The following is an 18,470-nucleotide window of genomic DNA, read 5'->3' as shown; positions in this document are numbered from 1 at the left end:
TCACCACTGTTATTCAACAGAGTTTTGGAAGTTTTAGCCACAGCAATCAGAGAAGAAAAGGAAATAAAAGCAATCCAAATCGGAAAATAAAATGTAAAGCTGTCACTGTTTGCAGATGACATGATACTATACATAGAGAATCCTAAAGATGCTACCAGAAAACTACTAGAGCTAATCAATGAAACTGGTAAAGTAGCAGGATACAAAATTAATGCACAGAAATCTCTGGCATTCCTATACACTAATGATGAAAAATCTGAAAGTGAAATCAGGAAAACACTCCCATTTACCATTGCAACAAGAAGAATAAAATATCTAGGAATAAACCTACCAAAGGAGACAAAAGACCTGTATGCAGAAAATTATAATACACTGATGAAAGAAATTAAAGATGATACAAATAGATGGAGAGATATACCATGTTCTTGGATTGGAAAAATCAACATTGTGAAAATGACTCTAGTACCCAAAGCAATGTACACATTCAATGCAATCCCTATCAAACTACCACTGGCGTTTTTCACCGAACTAGAACAAAAAATTTCACGATGTGTATGGAAACACAAAAGACCCCGAATAGCCAAAGCCATGTTGAGAATGAAAAATGGAGCTGGAGGAATCAGGCTCCCTGACTTCAGACTATACTACAAAGCTACAGTAATCAAGACAGCATGGTAGTGGCACAAAAACAGAAATATAGATCAATGGAACAGGATAGAAAGCCCAGAGATAAACCCATGCACATATGGTCACCTCATCTTTGAAAAAGGAGGCAAGAATATACAGTGGAGAAAAGACACCCTCTTCAATAAGTGGTGCTGGGAAAACTGGACAGGTACATGTGAAAGTATGAAATTGGAACACTCCCTAACACCATACACAAAAATAAACTCAAAATCGATTAAAGCCCTAAATGTAATGCCAGTCACTATCAAACTCTTAGAGGAAAATGTAGGCAGAACACTCTATGACATAAATCACAGCAAGATCCTTTTTGACCCACCTCCTAGAGAAACGGAAATAAAAACAAAAAGAAACAATTGGGATCTAATGAAACTTAAAAGGCTTTTGCATAGCAAAGGAAACCAGAAGCAAGACCAAAAGACAACCTTCAGAATGGGAGAAAATATTTGCAAATGAAGCAACTGACAAAGGATTCATCTCCAAAATTTACAAGCAGCTCATACAGCTCAATAACAAAAAAAAACAAACAACCCAATCCAAAAATGGGCAGAAGACCTAAATAGGCATTTCTCCAAAGAATATATACAGATTGCCAACAAACACATGAAAGAATGCTCAACATCATTAATCATTAGAGAAATGCAAATCAAAACTACAATGAGATATCATCTCACACCAGTGAGAATGGCCATCATCAAAAAATCTACAAACAATAAATGCTGGAGAGGGTGTGGAGAAAAGGGAACACTCTTGCACTGCTGGTGGGAATGTGAATTGGTACAGCCACTATGGAGAACAGTATGGAGGTTCCTTAAAAAACTACAAATAGAGCTACCATATGACCCAGCAATCCCACTACTGGGCATATACCCTGAGAAAACCATTATTCAAAAGGAGTCATGTACCAAAACGTTCACTGAAGCTCTATTTACAATAGTCAGGACATGGAATCCACCTAAGTGTCCATCCACAGATGAATGGATAAAGAAGATGTGGCACATATATACAATGGAATATGACTCAGCCATAAAAAGAAACGAAATTGAGCTATTTGTAATGAGGTGGATAGACCTAGAGTCTGTCATACAGAGTGAAGTAAGTCAGAAAGAGAAAGACAAATACCATATGCTAACACATATATATGGAATCTAAGAAATAAAGAAAAAAGAAAGAAGGTCAGGAAGAACCTAGGGGTAAGACAGGAATAAAGACACAGACCTACTAGAGAATGGACTTGAGGATACGGGGAGGGGGAAGGGTAAGCTGTGACAAAGTGGGAGAATGGCATGGACATATATACACTACCAAACGTAAAATAGATAGCTAGTGGGAAGCAGCCGCATAGCACAGGGAGATCAGCTCCGTGCTTTGTGACCACCTAGACGGGTGGGATAGGGAGGGTGCGAGGGGGAGACGCAAGAGGGAAAAGGTATGGGAACATATGTATATGTATAGTTGATTCACTTTTTTATAAAGCAGAAAGTAACACACCATTGTAAAGCAATTATACTCCAATAAAGATGTTAAAAAAAAAAACTGCACAGAATAAAAAAACAAACATTATAACTAAATGCAATGTGTGATCTTGCAGTTTTTTTATTTTGCTATAAAACAGTGAGAGAATTGATGAAATTTGAATAAAGTCTACCAGTTAAATAGGATTTTATCATTTTGAACTTACTGATGCTGATAAATTTACTGTTACATAAAAAGAATGTTTTAATTTTATACTCAAATACATTTAAGTACTTAGAGGTAAAGGAGCATCATGTTACAATTTACTCCCAAACATTCAGAAAAAATAATGCATGTGTGTATGTCTGTATCTAAAAAGAGAAAGAATGATAAAGCAGATGTGATGAAATATTAATATTTGGGAATCTGGGTGAATGGCATATCAACATCTTTGGACTATTTTTGTGACTTTCCTGTAAGCCTAAAATTATTTCAAAATTGAAAACATCTTTTAAGAGCTATAGAGTATTTTGAATGTGTTTATGCACATTAGGTTATTTCCATATTTCCATATACACTTAGGCAAGAAGACCTGAAAGGCAAGTTTTAACCTGAAACTTTAATTTCTAAGATCCACTTTATAGTAAGTTAAACCCAAATACTGAAGCCATTTAGCATGTCAGCCTGTCTACAAATTGGATCATAGGTGAATAAAATCAAACAAATCGAATAAAAAGCAAGTTAAAATCACAAAAAATGTAAAAGTGTTTTCAAATTAGTTTCTTTTCTTCTTCTTTTAAAATTTAAATAAAATATTTTCCCAGCACTTGGGAAAATCTCTACCTGTCATTTTATAAATGTGCAGATTTCTCGATGTGAGCTTTCATGTACAAATAACTCCGCAAAATTCCAAAATAGATTCTTTTTAATAACTAACATATGAATTAACTTATTTCAGTTGCAGTAATAACTAACATATGAATTAACTTATTTCAGTTGCAGGTAAGTTAGTGAGCTCCTTGGACATTTTTCAAGTTCTTATTGTGACAAGGAAAAACTTTCAAAGAAACATAAAAGTTTAGAGTCAACTTGGTCAATTAATTAAATCAAACGGTGAGCTAGAAGACCAAGTTACATTAATCTTTTTATAGATATTTTTTCTTTTCAAGGTGTCATCTTGCACAGAGCATACAAGAAAAATTATGTATGGCATATGCAAAAAACCATTCACAAGAAATGAGCAAAATACTACACATTGCTTTAAAGGTATTGTCAGCTTTGGATAGAAGTGGGCTTGTATTTAATCCCCAATACTCTATCATTGTACATTCGATTAGATTAGAAAACTAGGGCATATCATTGAATAGTGGTGCCTTTTCATGATTAAGAAAAGCAACATGGCTTACAGAGCCATCCTGACATGCCATTCTTTCCTGCCAAAGGCCACCCCTGCTCTTTAGAGCATATTCAAAAAGGAGGCACAGAAATGAGAACTCATAACAAGGGCCCTCAAGGAGAGTCACAGAGAGTGAGTCATACTGTTGTGGGCAGGTTGCAGGGCCAAGTAATCAGAAAAGAAGAGAGGAACAGATTCTCCAGATTAAAAATGATGTAAAATTGTGTGTCCATCAAAAATTGTGTGTGTGTGTGGGGGGGGGCCTAGTGATAGAATATGAATGAATGAATGACTGGGGAGTTTGGCTTTGGATTGCACAAAGCATTCTGGCATCCTCAGTTCTGCTCCTTTCCCTAGAAGAAAGTGGTTTCTGTTGTCAGACGTTGGAGCATGGGTTTGAACTTAGATATATATAGATATGTCTGTATATATATATATATAAGATTCCTAAATAGGGAGGCAACATGGAACAACGTGAAGACCAAGGATTCCAAATCAGGCAGATCTGGGATCAATTCTAACTATCATTTAGCCATTGTATGACCTTCGGCAGCTTGCTTAACTTCTCTGGGCCTCAGGTGCTTCATCTATAAAATGAGGATAATGATAACTATCCTGTAAAGATTCTTTGAGGATTAGATGAGTGATAGTTCTTGCCCCAGATTGGTACCAAAAATGTTAGTTGTGCGGGAGCAAAGGTTGCAATGCTGGAAACTGAAATGAGGCATGGAAAACCTGAAGCCACCTCAAAGGATATGCTGGAGTTAGAGTGACCTCTAAGAAGAAGGGTTATCAAGCATCTAACCTGAGGCTGATTTTAAAAGCACAGGCTTGGAGAGAAATTCAAAGAACAGCACCTATGCAAAGTAAGAGGCATGCTGGTCATGTTTCAACGTCTTTTGAAGCAAAAGCTTAGGGATTTGCTGCTAATGCTCAATTATCCACAGGTGATTAACTAGGTTTTGGCCTTCATCCCCTGGCTTCTTTCTACTTCTGGTTATACTCATCTTGTTCTGCTTGTTGACATTTATACTTTTCTTGCTCTAGGACAGCAAAAGCTAGAAGAGTAGGTCTGGTCAACTTAACCAGAGAAAACCTTCCATGCCCCAAGCGGAGTTTGAGCTAGAAAAGTAATGTATCTGAGCGAGACAGAAGACAATTTCTTGTAAAGTTCTACCATCGGTCTGATAGGTGATACCACTGATCCCTAGCAAGAGTAGGGGAGGCAGGGAGAAAGGATGAGGTGTCCACAGGCATTCAGCTCTTTTTGATTGGGGTCCCCACAGTTTGGCCTCATTCTTTCATGTAAAGTATAATGACTGTCATGAACGTGAACCACATCTATATTTAAATGCTCAGTATAGGACTGGAGTTGCAAACAGAAATAATTTGGAGTTGTGTCTGCTAACATTTCCTCTTAACTATATGAAAAAAGTTAACTTTGAGCAAACTGCTGCTTGGTCAAAAAAAAGTGGAAGTGAGTGACACACATGAGGTCATACTACACAGATAGAAATACACTCTCCACCTTATTGCTTTGCTGAGAAAGTGATTGTAATTCTGCACTGCCTAGCAGATGGACATCTTCTATCAGCAGGCTTATGACAGCTAAAGGTACTGCTGGATGGTACATGATGCAACTTGGGTTGGAAAAAAAGAGTGATTGGAGGCGAAAAAAAACCCCACAACATTGTAAGCCTATTTATCATTGTCTCTCAACCTTTTGTAATTTTAATGAACTTTTAATCTGAGGTCATGTACAGATGTGTAGCTGAAACTAAAAATTAAGAGCTATATTTTATTAGCTTGATGTAAGTTAACATCTCTGGATATACAGGGCAGTTTGGTTTTAGAAACTGAGTTGTGATTTCAATGTGTTAGTATCAGTATGTGACAACAAAATTCGTTTGCAGCGAGGGAGGAGAGGAATGCTTTTGCTTGTAGAATAAACACTATTTAAATCTCATGCAAATCAATTTCTGTGTTATTGTACTGAATTTTCCTTTGATTTCCAGAGGATCACCTTACAGAGTTAGCTATATGGATTGTCCATAAATTAAGGCTCACTGGAATTTGAGAAACCTCTCAAAGTGAATGAAAATAGACTCCTCCCTCCCCACACTGAGAAAGAACTATACCCTTCCATTCTAACTCACTTAAAAAGAGGAGAAAATATTAAAAAGGAAAAAACACGTTCTGAATTCAATTGATTCTTTTTTTTCCTATTAAGGCTAAGTTGAAAATTGGATATCCAATTTACCACGGAGACGGTATTCAAATATTTCTGCTCCATCCCTCATTGCTTCTAAATTCACTCAAAGGCAAGATTGTTAATTCCTCCTGACAGAAAATCAAGATTTAAAGAGCAGCTGACAGCCCTTAGGAATTACTGGGGAAATTTAACACAATAGTTCTGACTAAATAATGTGCTTTTACATATATGAGAAACACATTATGCAGAGTAATGAACATACAGTAATGTTAGTTTAGCGGTTAAATTTTGGCCAAGTGATTCATTTTACAGGAGTATATATTTTTTATCAAACTTCCAAGAAAAAAAGCTACCTCATCTCCTACACTGTCACGGGGACTATACAATTTGGCAGATGGTCACAAAATTTTCTTGCGTTCACTTTTAATTCAACTAAATAGCTATTTTGCCTCTAAGTGCTAGGTACTGGAGGAGATAGAGCTAAACAGTGTCTCTGCTTTCAGTACTCCACATCTAATGGGTGGTGGAGATAGGATAAAGAGACAACTATAACACAAAGAATTAAGTGCAATGACAGAGGGACAAGGGGAAACAGCATTGGATTTGGGGGCGAGTGGGTGGGAGTGATGTGTGTGTTTTCAGGCAGCAAGTCTTCATGAAGGAATTTGTATTTGAAATGGGCCTTGAAGAGTGGATATGGGGAAAATGGTGGGGAAAGCCGTAGAGGTAGGAAAGGTAAGGTATAGTCAGAGAAAAGGGAATCATTCAGTTAGGCTGGAGTAGAGGGTAGGTGATGGGGGAAGTAGTGAAAAAAACATAGGCAGAAAAGGTCTCTTGAAGACTATACCATGGAAAGTCTTGAATACCAAGTTGAGTCCATAATTAAGTGTTCAGTTTGTCTCGCCAACTGGATTCTAAGTACCTCAAGCACAGAGACTGTTTGAATTTGTCTCCGCTATTTCCATAGCAGCCAGGGACAGCAAGCTTGGATGCAGAGTAGGTCTGCAATACATAGTCAAGAAACTGAATGGGTTGTAAAATTATTTTTCAGTGGATCTTTTTCTTTTACTATTTCTTAAGCCTTCTTTCTTAAACCTCCTTTAAAAGTAGAGTTTAACTTGCCTTTCTAAGATGAAAATATGAATAGAATGTTAGCCCAATGATTCAGACAAGCATTAGAGTCCCAACTAAAAGAATGTGCCACTGCTGGAGCTCAGGTAGTCTGTAGAGCCTGGTGCCCCTTGAACCAAAACTGTTAAAGTAATATCTTGTGGTATATTTTATAGGAAAGCTGACTTCTAGTCAGTAAAAATGACATGGCCTAAGTGATTTTTATATAGGATTTTAGCTTTCAGATAGCCTCCAGAGGGAAATAACATCAAAACTAAAACTGAGGTGGAAAAATGGAGATGCAGAAACACTGCGTCTCGTGCATTGATTTTATTTCTGGTTCCCTCTCTCCTCAGAGGAATACTCTACAACAAACTGAAAAGAAGCTAGTGACAATCCATTTATAAATTTCACTTTGTTGCTGTAATGACAACTGAATCACTTTGGTTTTAGACACTCGACATAATGGTTAACTATCACATTAAATAATATTCATTTAAGTATGTATATTATTGATTTAATATTCTACTAGCTTTCATTTCTTGGGAAGAGGATGTCTTATATGCTTGAAATTCAATTTAAATAAACCTTACTAGTTTTCCCCTTCCCTTCCAACTACAATTTCATGTGATGTGATACTATTTGAATCTCTGGGACAGTAGAAGGGTGACAACCGAAGGAGTTTGATAGGGAAAGGTACTTCTTGTGTTTTTGATGAATATATGAATTAATCTTTTTTCTATCAAAGGTCAGTAATACACTTACAAAGAAAGTTCAACAATTATTATAATAAAGCAGCAAAGAATCAATTTACATCTCAGGCTGCTGATAGATTTGAGAGTGACAGATCAATCATAGTGCCTGACACCAACTGGCATTCAATGCTTTTTGAGTGAATAAAATGTAAATATTTCTCAGTACTATTATCTTTCAATGGATTCAAGAATAATATATGTTGAGACATTTAAAACATGTTAAATGGAGGCTCTTCAAGGAGTACTTTAAAATGGCGGATATTAAAAATGATTCCACTTAAGAATACGCTAGACTTGGCCATGACTTTTTTTTCAGTCCTTTAAATTCTATCATAGATTAAATATGAACACATATTATGTGCAGCTTCTCCCATCTAGAGGTAGAATCTATTTCCCCCACCCCTTCACTCTGGACTGGCTTTGTGACTTGCTTTGGCTAATAGAATGCAGCATAAGTGACACTGTGTGACTTCTGACCCAGGCTTCCTGAGACTGTGTAGATTCCGTTCTTGACCTCTTGAAACACTGCACAGGCCATATAAGAAGTCTGTACTTCCTTCTGGAGAGGCCATGAGATTGGAAATGCTGGGCTGACATTTCCAACTAACCACCAGGCATGTGAGCGAGTCCACCCTGGACCATCCAGACCCAGCAGAGCCTCCATATAACTGTAGCCGTATGAGTGACCTTAGGTGAGCCTAGCAGGGGAACTGCCCTGTTGAGGCCTGCTCAAATTGCAGCATCATGAATTATTGGTTTAAGCCATTAAATTTGGGGTGGTTTGTTATACAGCAATTGATAATGGATATACCTTCTGATATTAATACTTATCCTCTCTTGAGCCCCTTATTCTTTCTACTCTTGCTTGCTTTTTTCACTTTTCACCTTTATCTCAGACTATTTATTCAGTATATTTCTTGGCTTTTAAAAAATGTCTCCTCCAAAAAAAAAAAAAAAGTCCCCTCCTGGTCATTTTCTCTACCATATATTGGTTATGTTTTTGCTGCTGAGTTTAGCATGTATGTTTAAAACCAATAAGCAGAATCGTGTGTTCCAGGATATAGAATGATGCAACCACCACCCAGAGCCCTGGCAGGAAAGGGGATTATGTCTCCCTTGGCTGCAGTGTCATGGCTTTGCAAGAATGTGTGAAAGGGGAACAGGTTAAACTGTCAGTTTTGAATCTAAAACACCATCAAGAAAGATCCACTGAGAAGTCCCGTTTCTTCACATTTAGCAGGTAGTAGTGAATCACCATTTTCGGAGCTGATACCCAGAAAGAATTGCCTTTGATAGACCCAAATCAGAATATGAGATTCAACGATCAAACCCATGGCTGTATTTACTTACATATAATACAAGTAATATATCCATAATATATTTGAGTTCTCCAAACCAACAATTCAGCCTGGTATTCTGGGCCTCTAGAACCCATTACTAGTTACATTCTCAAATAAACCTCAGCTAGAGTCTTGTCTTACCCTTACTCATCCCTCTACTTGAAGCCTGAAACACTTACTAAGGGCCTTCTGACTGGGAGGCTGGCATAACTGGTTACCATATGACTATATGAAAAATCAATCATGCCGTGGCAGCAGCTCCAAGATGCCCAGCAAACTGCTTAATCTCATGCCTATCAGAAAGAAGAACCCATTTTGAATCAGCTCTCATCTGATTCCGCTGAAGTTGTTTTAGACCCACATTGTGCTTCCAAGTAGGCTTATGTGCCAAAACCACCAGAAAACTGATCAGCCACCGTCTTTTCAATGCATTCTAGGAGATCTCACTATCTCCCTTTGCAACACTCTTTCACAATCCTTACAGAACAAAGATTTTAAAGTCCATAATCCTAGTTGGTAATTTAAACATGATGCTTTTTATTTCTCCTAAGAGGAAAAGAAAAACACCTCCTCTTTAGAATTCTAGAACCACATTTATTTTTGTGATTTTTATTTTTGTGATGTTTTTGTGATTATGCTGCCCATTTGCCCTCTTGTCCAGGGCATATAATGGAAAGGAAATTCTAGAATGCAATCAGTGAAGCCAAATTTGTTTTGGCATGTGCACTCAGGTGCGCGCGCATGCTTGCACATGCGTGTGGGTGCGCACACACACACACACACACACACACACAGAGGGATGTATGAACACCGGAAAGAAGAACCGTCACTCTGAGTTTGTCCTTCCCTTGCCAGCTCAAGTGTATCATAGCATAGCAATGTAGAAATATTTGCATTCCCTTCGGATATGGCAGGAATGGATAGAGTCACAAAAGACTTATTTTAGGTCATGATATCTTCCTACTGAGTACTTCAGTAATTGCCTCCCTTTTCATTGCATGTGATACACAGGCAATATTGACCAGAAAGATGACTTGAGAGAAGGAAAGTTTGCTTTCCTCTGTGAGATGAACTTACCTGCCCTCCCCCCTGCTTTGGTTACCCATATTCAGTACTTCTTGGCGACCTCATAATGATTCCTCTAGTACCTATAAAAATAATTTCATCCCAATTTAAAAAATGCTAAATGCAAATGCCACGGTGAAAAAATGCTGAGTACCCTAGTAAGGATCTAAGTGGATTGGGACCCTTGCGAAATATAATTAACTCTCTTCTCTTCTCCTTATCCTCTTGACTTGAATTTTCTTTAATTTCCTTTGCTTCAGAAACAGAATTCTAGTTTGGCTTTTAATATCTGGGAGGAAATGTCAGGGTGAATTGGGGAGTTAGGTTACCCATGAGGAATGGGCAATTTTTACCACGCCTATAAGTAGTAAGTAGTAGGTAGTTTACTTTTCTTATCTCCCTGCTCGTGTCCTCTCTTTCTCACTTTCCCTCTCTCTCCTTCTCTCTCCTTCCTGAGAGCTCAAGAGAGATATATGCATATATCCTGTCTAGAAAATTCAATGTCACTCTATGAACAATTACTAGAAAGTTATAGAATTATTATAAATATAAAATTTTAAGTGTCTATAACTGATGATTAGCAAAGGAACTGAAGGTCACACATCTTCCCTTCTAAAGAAAGTTTCCAACAAGGATGCTAAACCACCGTTTGGCTTCTAGACTATCTTTACAGGTAATTGTTATTTGTCAAGCACTTGCCTTCACAGCTTAAAATTCTGCAGCACCTACCATTTTATACATGATGGATTCGTATATTTATATCTTCTAATCAGTTGCATATTGATGATCAATTCTCTAATAATAACTTGGTGATATTAAGTTATTTACGATTTTCTTTGTATTTTTAATTTAAAACCTTATTTTTAAAAACGTGCAAAACAATGCCATATGACTTGAAGTCCATTAAACCATTCTAAAGTTAAGTATTACTTCACTTAGTCTCAGCAAGATTTTAATTATCAGAAAATTCTACTGTAGATTTTGCAAATCAATGAAAAAAACATCTGGTTTGCATTTTGTACACGGGGTAAATTATATAATATTTTATCTTTATCTCTACTCCTGTGAAAGTGTCCATTTCTAGTTGGCATTTCCCACTTGCAGAACTCTTCTTTTTCTCATTAAACACACACATGCCCTTGGGGAGGGAGTGTGAAACAAGACAAAGATAAAACAATAGAAAGCTGTGTCCATTCATCTAAGCCTTTAAAAAAATGTAAAGACTTTTCACTCAGATCTTATCAATGACTCATTGCAGTTCATATATTTCTCTCTTCTGGATCCTGAATTGAGCCATTTTGGGCAAATATTTGCTAATGCCAACAGCATACTGAGTATGAAAAGGATAGAAGACAAGCATTGTCTTTAGGGATCTTTCACTGCTAGAGCAGATGGATAATCATAGGCCAATCGCTTAAATTAATGCCTTTGGAAAGGAAAATACTTTGTATCCAGTAGCATTTCTTTGCTCATATTTCTCAGCAGTGAATTCAACATAATCCTAGATAATCTATAATGGAGTAAACATGTAATCCGCTTCCTAATGAATGGGTATTTACATGCTTACGGTATGGTGGGGATAGCACATGAGGTATAAATTTATATATATATCTTTCTCTATTTTTTTTCTCATTCTCTATGGTATTACCCAGTAGGATAGGGTCTCAAGACAGAATTAAGTTCAATTACAAAAAATAAAGTTACATTTCTTATGTACCCAAATTTGTGGATTTCAGGCTTATGCCCATTATATATATGTGTATATCAAAAGTCTAATACTTCTGAGCTCTTTTAAAATTGAGTACCAAAATTAAAGGAATAGATAAATAAAATGATATATCAAAATAAGTTATCATATACATCTGTCCATACCAAGGGAGTCTTTTGTTTTTCTTTTTTAAAGATTTTTTTTTTGATGTGGACCATTTTTAAAGTCTTTATTGAATTTGTTACAATGTTGGTTCTGTTTTGGTTTTCTGGCCGCAAGGCATGTGGGATCTTAGCTCCCGGACCAGGGATTGAACCCACACCCCCTGTATTCGAAGGCGAAGTCTTAACCACTGGACCTCCAGGGAAGTCCCCCAAGGGAGTCTTAAATGCAATTGCCAGGTCATCTGTTTCTCCTTCATAGGCTATTGCTTTGAATCTAAATTATTTTGCTTTCAGAAAATGACACATACTGGTGTCTGGCTCAAACCTAATGAAACTCAAGTGAGTTCTAATTCTGAACCTGCAAATTCTTCTAGGATTTGGCTTTTAAAAACACCAATACATCTGAAGGTCAGTATCAAGAGAGGAGAGGAAGGACTATATTGTTTTAAGTCAGATTTTATTCACCCCTTTTACCCTGTAGAGAACCTTAGACCTTGTGAAGAGACCTCTCTGGAAGATCTACTCTAATTATAGTTGAAAATCTATGTTTTTTCAGGCTACAATGCCTCACTGCCATGATTATAGCTAAGGCATCATAGAGAGTGGGAAGGACCAGATTCATTCTAACTGCTGACAAATATTTTTGTCCATGGACAGAATTTTGGGTAACCTTTCAGTATCCAGCTATTTAATCCTTTTGATTGGGTTACAAAACCATTGTTGTAATGCAGTGAGCAAGGTGTTATTAGCTTTTTCCTCTTCTTTCTAAGTATATTTAGCATTCAGAAAATGAAAATGGTCAACGGGTTATAAATGCAAACAAAACCAAAAGCAAAAACTAAAGACAGACTGATTAAATATAGTTCAAAGTAATCTTGTAGAACTAAGGCATAGTGCAGAGTCTGAGTGGAAGCTTGAATCTATGCATAGGTGCAAGTTTCTTCATTCAGTGTTTTAGAGACAGATCTCCTTAGATAGAAATCAACCACAAAGGAAAGTCAATTTAGTTTATCTTCCCTCTTGACTTTATTTGCGAGGGAGTTTCTGGCTAACACAGCACCCTTTTCAATTTGTTTCTGTATAATGTGCAGCAGATACACTTGATTAATGAACTGATTAGCAACTTATTTAATTATTTTCCAGTAGGTTTTTATCCCCCCCATTATCAAAGTGGCAACAAATCCTCAAAGTTACTCTTCTCTAAATATGGTACTCCAAAAAACTTTAAAAACAAATTTGTTTTCCTAAAAAGAATAAACAGAAAATACGAGAAGTGTCTAATTTCAAAATAGGTGCTTAGGGGCTTTCCTGGTGGCACAGTGGTTAAAGAATACGCCTGTCAATGCAGGGGACACGGGTTCAATCCCTGGTCCGGGAAGATCCCACATGCCGCAGAGCAGCTAAGCCTGTGCGCCACAACTACTGAGCCTGTGCTCTAGAGCCTGTGAGCCACAACTACTGAGCCCGCATGCCACAGCTACTGAAGCCCGCACGCCTAGAGCCCGTGCTCCACGAGAGAAGCCACCGCAATGAGAAGCCTGCACACTACAACGAAGAGTAGCCCCCGCTAGCCACAACTAGAGAAAGCCCACCTGCAGCAATGAAGACCCAACGTAGCCAAAAATAAATAAATAAATAAAATAAATTTATTTAAAAAACGACAACAACAAAAAACACAAAATAGGTTCCTAAGACCTCTCTTACATATAAATCCTGTATCTTTCATTTCTCTAAAAGCTTTACGTATTTTTTTAAAGGTTTTTTTGATGTGGACCATTTTTAAAGTCTTTATTGAATTTGTTACAGTACTGTTTCCGGTTTTTCATGTTTTGTTTTTTTGGCCACGAGGCATGTGGGATCTTAGCTCCCTGACCGGGGATCAAACCTGCACCCCCTGCACTGGAAGGCAAAGGCTTAACCACTGGACCTCCAGGGAAGTCCCTCCAACAGCTTTAAATGTCAAGGGATAACAAAGATATTTTTGAATGAGTACTTTACACACAGCACAAACAACTAGAAGTATTACCAGGGGGGAAATACTTCTACAACAAATATAATAGTTAAGATTATACAAAGAAATATGGAGAATATTCTGGATGTTATTAATAATCCAGTAATTTTCAAGCCATGTTATGTACAGAAATGACAAAGATGAAATATTTGATAATCTAGCACAAAGATAAGACAGGCTAGATATTGAATTTGACCTATTATATGCATTAGTTACCTACTGCTGCCTAACAAATTACCCCCAAATTCAGTGGCTAAAAAATAAACAGTTACGATCTCACAGTTTCTATATGTTAAGAATCTGGGTTTAGTTTGGGTGGTGCCAGCGGCACAAGGTCTTTTATGTGGTTGCAGTCAAGCCATTGGCCAGGGCTTCAATTTTATCTGAAGGCTCAACCAGGGCAGGATAGTCTTCCAAGCTCACTCACATGGTTGCTGGTAGCCACTGACTCCTGAACATGTGAGCCTCTCCTCAGACTGCCTAAGTGTCCTCACAACATGGCAGCTGGTGATCCATGAGAGGGACAGAGAAAGAGCACACAAAATGGAAGCTAGGTCTTTTTGTAATCTAATCTCAGAAATGACATCCCATCAGTTTTTCCATATTCTATTATTAGAAGGACATGAATACCTGGAGGTTGGGATCATGAAGAACCATCTCAGAGGCTGTTTACCACACATTCTAAGCTGTTAAAATTAAGCTAACTAATTGACTTCCATAAACTTGAGCTTATCATTGCATCACCTAAATGATCTCTGTCCCTTCCATCTATCCTTCATGTGACTGTTCAAAAGATCATTCAAACGTCAGGTGTTATCTTGAAATTCTATTGCCCAAGAACCTTTAATGGTTTCCCCATTGCATGCAGAATGCTGTTCAAACTCCCGTGTCATCTATTTGACCTCCTGTGATCTGACTTCTTACTCTAGTCACACTGGACTACTTGTAAATACTGTACCTATTTCCACCTTCAGCCTCCCTCTGTCTGAAATGCTTCCATCCCATGCTTACTTCCCCTTCTCCTATTCCATTTTTACCTGTGAAAGCTTAACCCATTAATTTGGGACCCGGTTCAAACACTTTTCCTGCCATGAATGCTTCCAAGAGGTCCCTAGTAAAAGCTAATCCTTCCTTCCTCCATATTTCCGTATAGTTTAGTTTTTACCTCTATTATACCTGTACCATATTAAAATTATTTCCCTCTATACTTGTGTCCTCCAATGAACTGTACGCTCCTTGAAGATAGGGATTATGGTTTATTCAGCTTTAATTTTCAGACTTGACAGCACCTAGCACTGTGCCTTGCTTATAATTCAGCAGTAAGTAAATACATTTTAGACTCAATCACTTGTGTATAATTTTGTGTAATTTTTGTATAATGCAGGTCTCTATTGGATCTCACTCAATCTGATGACATATTCTTTGGCAGTAGTATTTTATGAGGTCACAGGATATATGCTTCTCAATCTAATATTTAAACATACTTGAAAAGAGTGCAACTGGGCTGCTGGATTTATGGAGGCAGAAGGTGTGAAGCCAAAATCCCATTGAAAGAAGAGGTAAATGATCCAGTGTACCTATTCTACAAATAGGTATTTCTAGTGTGGGGTATTTGAAGGCCTTGGTAATTTAATATACTCTGGTATAAATACGAAATGGCTATTTGTCTTTTAGGATATTTGTCATACCTCCAAAATATTCTGTTTAAAAATAGCTGATCCAAATGTTGAGGATAATTTTCATGGAGCTATAATGTGTTAAGATCAGACCAATAGAAATTCTTTGAAAATTCAAAAGCTGACTCATACAATATTTTCATTCTAAAGAGCCAGAAGTGCTCATGTGACTTCATACGCTCAATAATACAGCCAAGTAATTTGCTAACTGGGGTTCTTATTCACGGTAAAATTTACACTGAGTATTCAAGGTCAAAAATGGTACTAAGTTTTCAAAGGGATTTATTTTGCCTTAGTCCATAAAATGCCACATATTGTAAGAGCTGAGCCTGAGTTTCCATTGATACATTTTAAAACTTATACTCTTTATGATTCACTCATCTGTATTTTCCTCTAATTCTTCATTTAGTAAAGTCCTTGAAATTCTTAGAATTCCTTGGTATTACAAGTGTTTTAGTTGTATGGCATCTCCATGAAGTGTAAAGCAATTATCTCATTTAGATAGTGCTTTCCCTAAGGATGCATAAAAGATTGGAATCAACACTCTATTCTCTGTTGTTGTATAAGTTATGTTCACCTATATTACCATGTACAGGGACCACAGTCTTTTCATCATTTTCTACTATTTTCATGTTTTCTGTAACATATAGTACTTGAAATACTGATTAATAATAATCAGGGGCTTCCCTGGTGGCGCAGTGGTTGAGAGTCCGCCTGCTGATGCAGGGGACACGGGTTCGTGCCCTGGTCCGGGAAGATCCCACATGCCGTGGAGCGGCTGGGCCCGTGAGCCATGGCCGCTGAGTCTGCGCGTCCGGAGCCTGTGCTCCGCAACGGAAGAGGCCACAACAGTAAGAGGCCCGCGTACCGTAAAAAAAAAAAAAAAAAAAAAAAGCTAGATGATAGTGATCTTGGGCATTATCTATTCTTTATCAAGTATAAAAAAAAAAATTATGGTATTTTTTTATTTTCAGGAACTTCCTGATTTTAGAATTTCTAACTTTATATCTCATATCAAATATAATATTCCTAAGGCACTTAATTTTTTAATAAATTATTTTAAAATAATTTTAGACTTTAAGAAAAATTATATAGTACAGAGTTCTCATATACATCATGCCCACTTTCCTCTATTATTATTATCTTACATTAGTGTGGTACATTTGTCACAACTAATGAACCAACACTGATACATTATCATTAGGTAAAGTTCATACTTTACTCTGATTTCCTTATTTTTTACTTAATGTCCTTTTTCTGTCCCTGGATCTCATCCAGGGTATCACATCACGTTTAGTTATCATATCTCTTTGGGCTCCTCTAGGCTGTGACAGTTTCTCAGACTTTCCTTGTTTTTGATGTCCTTGACAGTTTTTAGGAGTAATGGTCAAATATTTTGCAGGATGTCCCTTAATTTGGGCTTGCCTGGTATTTTCCTCTTGATTAGACTGAGATTATATGTTTTGGGGGAGGAAGACCACAAAGGTAAAATGCCATGTTTATCACATGAAGGGAACATATTATCTACATGTCTTATCACTAATGATGTTGACCATCATCATCTGGCTGAGGTAGCCAATGAACCTAATTTCCATAATTTTTGTTTATCCAAAATGTATCAGAGACTTAAGGAGGTGACTAGAAAGTTGTCAGGTAAATGATTTTTTTCACCTATTTCAATTTACTTATATATATATACACTAAGCAGTTAGGGTTCATGAGGATGTTGAATTTTTTTTTCATTGAAACACTAAAATTGTTGGTTATTTATGGGGAATGCTAAATAGAAAAGATGAAATTTTTTAATTAAAAAAATTTATATTAAAAGATTAAAATTAGGGTTGTTATACAGGACAGAAGTTGACTTTTGTACAGTTAACTAAATATATAAAACATTAGTTAGCAACTCTGATACAAACATTTTATAATAGTGATATAATGCAACTTTAATCTCTTTCATCGTGATGCCTGAAAAGTCTCATCACCAATTTTAGAAAATGGCTAAGAAAACCAAATTTAAAAATTTAAGTACTCCCAACCATAAAGGATTTAGGTAATGTGGAAGGGCAGAAAGAAGGAAGAATAGAAATATATAAATTAGATGAAACATGAATAAATGGATGAGGTGATAATTTGTTAAGGACACAGAAAAGCAAAGGCTGAAAAGTTTGAAAGTACATAAACAAATTCTAAAAAACTAAGGTCGTTGGAAACTACAGAATTCTGCCATTAAATCAATTAAAAATACTTTCATTTTTTCAAGAAGCACTGAAATCATGTTTATATATACCTGGTGTATTGTTTTAGCAGAGTTTACTGTATAACTTGTTGGAGAGCATTTATACATTTATCTTGATTCTAGAGCAAAAATCATTTGATCTTAATCACTGCTCATTTTGAGTTACATTGAATAGACTACTCTGATTCCAGAGAGAACAATTTCCTTTATTAGAACATTGTGGAAGGAAATCAACTGGACTCTTCTGAAAATTACCAGAATAAATTATTGGGTTTTTTTTCCCCTGCTCCCAAAGAAATTAACACAAGATGACTCGCAACCATTGTGGTAAAGATTGGTTCAGGCAAGAATCATCAATAGTTGTTAAATCTATGGGAGAAGTTTGATGCAGAGCAATATATTTACACAGTCTTAAAGTGTCTCCCCACAGATTGCTTATTATTTTGAACAGGAAAAATAATACCTATTAAGTGGAGACACCAGGCAACACATCAACCAGGTGAGCAAAATGACAATCACCAACGAGGGATAGAAAGACATGGTGTGCCTCTAGATGGGAAATCCTAAGGAGGACATACTTGGCTCATGTAATACTCCAAACGGAAGTGCATAACTTGAACCTAATCATCAGAAAAATCGAAACTGAGGAATGTTC

General features: G+C 36.8%; 1 protein-coding gene across 1 annotated transcript in view; it reads right to left on the bottom strand.

Moving 5' to 3' along the window:
- DIAPH2 (diaphanous related formin 2) overlaps positions 1–18,470 on the bottom strand; it is a 924,369-nt gene that overhangs the window by 59,602 nt on the left and 846,297 nt on the right.

The sequence above is a fragment of the Phocoena sinus genome, chromosome X (assembly GCF_008692025.1).
Source record: "Phocoena sinus isolate mPhoSin1 chromosome X, mPhoSin1.pri, whole genome shotgun sequence".
Taxonomy (NCBI): domain Eukaryota; kingdom Metazoa; phylum Chordata; class Mammalia; order Artiodactyla; family Phocoenidae; genus Phocoena; species Phocoena sinus.
The sequence above is the reverse complement of the archived record's forward strand: the minus strand, read 5'-3'. Positions and strand labels throughout refer to the sequence as shown.